Source organism: Macadamia integrifolia, chromosome 12 (assembly GCF_013358625.1).
Source record: "Macadamia integrifolia cultivar HAES 741 chromosome 12, SCU_Mint_v3, whole genome shotgun sequence".
Lineage (NCBI taxonomy): Eukaryota > Viridiplantae > Streptophyta > Magnoliopsida > Proteales > Proteaceae > Macadamia > Macadamia integrifolia.
The window spans coordinates 14,029,261-14,033,629 of NC_056568.1; the positions used below are offsets into that span (position 1 = coordinate 14,029,261).

A 4,369-nucleotide genomic window follows, 5' to 3' on the forward strand; every position below is an offset into this window, starting at 1 on the left:
TGGTGTTGAGCTATCAAGGACCCTTCAAAATGATAGAAATGGTACATAAAATATATAATCTAGTTGTAGTTTTATAAGTTCCAATTGTAATGTTAGAAACTTTAGTTGGAGTTATCTAACTTGGCACTAGTTAGGGAGGAGTTTCAAAGGTTCTATCATATTTAGGTTTTTCCATCACCAAGAGATTGTTGACATATAAGATTTTTTGCCCTATACTCCATAATGATCAATAAATATAATTTGTCGATGAATAAATGTGAGCACCTAAGTGATGGTCTACCAAATTGATAATAACTCCTTGATAATGACTGTTGGATAAGACAACCTTAGAAGAAGGGGTTAAATTAGGTATGAAAATATAAATGTCAATTAATAGCTTAGCCTATCCAAGACAACTCGATGAACCACATGAGGCTTTAAAATTAAAGAAATATGTGATAGAGAGTAATTGAAAAGGGGATTGAAAGTTGATAAAAGATACAAAAGATATAGAGTGGTTCGGCAATTTATCTACATCTACTACCAAGAGACACCATTAAAATGATCAACTCGATCAAGCTTCACAACGTTTTTCCAGGATTAGAAAAAGCTAAGAGTTTCGGCTCAAACCTAATGTTTCTTGGGCTTACCACCAACAACCTTAAAACACTCTCTGAAAGGAGTTTAATATATTTATTTTGAGTTTGACAAAGGAGTTTTATTGAGTTTTTAAAAACTAGACTCAGTGTTCAACTCAAGATTACAACCCACTTGATAGGCAAATATACAAATCAAAGTACAATGGGCAATCATCTGTCTAGGGTACTGGGTTTACAAGATGAAGAACTCCACCATGGTTTTAAAGCATGGTATCGTAATGGGTATTGTTCATCCCCAAAACTATTACGGTATAAGAATGGATCAGTATTAGATCGCTATATCAGACAGAAATATCCCTGTTTATCTTAAAAAAATATTTTGACTTTTTACCCCTTGTCTGTGCCGTTCAATCAATATGGTGTCAGATAGGTATTGAAATTGAATAGTCATCAAAACCGATGCAGATCACCAAAGACGGGTGATTCAATAGCGATACTTAGAATCATGTCCTCCACCTATTGGCCCTTTGCTAGGTTAGTGCATGCATTAATGCTTCGAAAGGATTCATAGAGAGGAGTAATGAAAGTCCATATTTATATCTACATTCATAGCGGTAGAAAAAACTTATTATTTATAGCTGTTGGATTTATACCGATTGCCCATCTAACAGATTTGGTGGAGTGAAGCTTTATTTTATGATCGTTAGATTCAACATTACTTCAAACAATGGTTTCTTGATACATCCAGTTCAACTTTGGTGTTCATGTTTATCATCATCAAAATAATTTTACTCATTATGCCAAGTTAAATAACTCAAAGTTAACATTCTCTCCTTTTTGATGCATTGAAGTTTTCCCTAAACTTATGAAACCACAACTAGATGTTATTCAAGATACTACCCGTACATCATTTTGAATTGATCATGATAGCTTAACAATATATGATAAGAATTCAAACTTATAATTCAAACATATATTACAATTTAAGCAAATATGTGAGTAATCATATGAGCCCACGAATTATCCTTTTTTTTTTCTTTGGTGAAAGCGCACAAGTTGTGTTTGGTAACACATTTTTATAAGTCAGAGTACTCTGAGCAATTAGGCTATGTTAATATATCATGGTTAGTTTACCAAATGCTCCCCAATATATGTATATTATTCTCTTTATACCAATTGCTATCTCCTAAGATAACACATTTTCAACATTATTTCAAAGATTATACCTTTTACTCCCCCCTTTGACATCATAAAAAAGAGATATATAAGAAATGAGGAGGTTGGGCAGCTCATCCAATAGAGGGGAGGGAGGGCTGGGATGGGGCAAGGGACATTTCCAGGTGGGAGGGGAGAAGGGGAAGGAGAAAGGCAGACACACTTCTGGCACAATGTTAATGTGGCCAAACTTTTCTCATATGCGAAATAGAGAACTGGTAAAAATTTAGAAACTCTGTTAATGCATGATTATAAGGAGAAAATGAGAAAAGATACACAATAAAGACAAAATTATTTTATTATAACAAGTCTATTTTATATATCAATGACTTAAATATGTAGAAACAAAGAAACACAAAAGGTTTGAAAACTTAAAGAAATTTTCTTATTGATCACCTAAGGTGTGAAAAAAATTTGTAATCTTAATTTTTTCCTTTTATTATAATATATTTTGGTTTCAATGATATTGATGAGAATCTCTTATTTCACCCTTGGAGAGATGTGGGCTTGCAATGGATTCTTCATGAGAGTTGTGAACTCTGACTTCTCTGACAAGTCAACACCAACTCCCTCAACAGCCGTCCATTTGTAATCTCTGATCAAATTTGCTACAAAAAAAACTCCGGATGCAGCACAGCTAACCCAAGTGCGGGACAAATCCTCCTCCTCTCAGCACCAAATGGCATCATCTTAATCTCCCTATTCCCTCTGATATCAGCCACTTCCCCTTTATCACCCAAGAACCTCTCTGGCTTATACTCCATTGGCTCTTCCCAAACATTGGGAACCAATGCCATGTCTGCAACCATGAAATTCACTTCAGCATTCTTTGGTATAACATGGCCATCCAACACAACATCTTCAGTGACAGCATGTGACAACACAAAGTGGCCTGGTGGGTGTCTCCTTAGACCTTCCAAAATCGCAGCTTTCAAGTATGGCATCTTCCCCAAATCTTCTTCTTTGATCTCTTCTTCACCTGTACCAACAACTCCTTTGATTTCAGAATACAGATTTTCTTGGATTTCTTGGTGCTTCACCAGATTAGCCATGATCCATTGAAGAGCAGTAGATGTTGTGTCTGTAGACTATGTACCAGCATTTAGAAACTCTGAACAAAGAGTCACAATTTCTTGTTCTGTGAGCTTTCGTTCCCCTCATGATCATCTGGGATTTGAAGATTGAACATTGTATCGATGTAAGAGACGAAGAATTCATCTGGGTTCACTTTCTTCTTCTCCTTTCGGGCTCTAATTAGAGCGCCAAAGAAAGAAACCTGTCTCTGACGCATATCAAGCAATTTCTGCCAACGATTTCTGAAAAAGATTTTCCCCAATGTAGGGAAGAACGCAAGAACACTGAAGAAGCGGAAACTAACAAGTAAGGTTCTCTCTACATCTTCGATTTCTCTGATGACCTTTTCATCAAGTTTTTCCCCAAAGCACATGAAAACCAGTAAACAGAACATAACGTACTGAAAGGTAGCCATTACACGCACAGGCTCACCAGATTCACCATGGAATCTGAGCCTTTCCTTGAGGATTTCCAATACCCATTTGCGGGCATGAGAATAGGATTTAACCTTAAGAAGGATGGAGGACTCGCCACAGAGGCCCATAGGCAGCAGTGTTGATGTTGTGTTGGTTACTAGTAATGATTCGCCTGGAAACGCTGCTGGTTGGTGGGCGGTCGGTGAAGGCGGCGCTGTTCTCTACAAGGGCATTATGGGCGAGAGAGTGATTTGTGATGAAGATGGCTGGGCGAGAGCCAACATGGAGGGTTATGATTGGGCCATACTTGTTAAGGAGGTTTTGGAGGACTGATTCAATTTCAGTTACGGGTTTGTAAAGCCATACGAAGTTACCAATTATAGGTACTTCTAAGAGGGCCTGGAGAGTTTTGTTTGTTTGGGTCTGCCATGGGAGGAGAGATGGAGGAAGGATTTGAGGGCTAAGCAAAGACAGAGAGAAAGGAAGAGGATGAACCAGACCCCCATTAGAGCTCTCTACACAAATGAGAGATGGTTTAAATATTTGTAGAGTGTAGTAGAGAATTTGGAGGCATAGTGTTTCAAGGAAGGGAACAAATCACAAATGAGAAAGAAACGATTTAGTGATTATATGTAGTTTTTCAGGTCTTGAGCTGAATTGCATTTTGCTTCAATTTTCATGCCATTGGTCTCTGCGTGCAAGCATCTTGCCATGTTGTGAATCTTGTGAAGAAAAGTTCCAAGAATTAGTCATATGAAGACAATTGCTTGTACAATTGGTTAGTGTCTTACCAGTACACTGAAGGCTCAAAGTCACGGTTTCGAGTCTTCTTCCTCACCTTGTACCTTAAGGTACCCCTTTAATCCTTTCCCTTCGTCATGGTCAACGTCCATCTTAGATGATACATATAAGCATCTGCATATTGATGTCGTGGACTTCTTTTTTAATTTAAAAAATAAAGGATAGAATTTTCATTACTTTATTTATTCACGGAATAAAAGGAATTACTCATGGGATCCAACATTATTTAGTTGTAGGGTATATCTATAAAGAGATTGCCAATGACACCTTTATATGTGTATTTAG

The 4,369-nt window shown here is 37.1% G+C and overlaps 1 pseudogene; it reads right to left on the bottom strand.

Annotated features, from left to right (window-relative positions):
- Positions 1 to 2,273: 2,273 nt before the first annotated feature.
- LOC122057152 lies at positions 2,274 to 3,789 on the bottom strand (annotated as a pseudogene).
- Between the last annotated feature and the right edge of the window lie 580 nt (positions 3,790 to 4,369).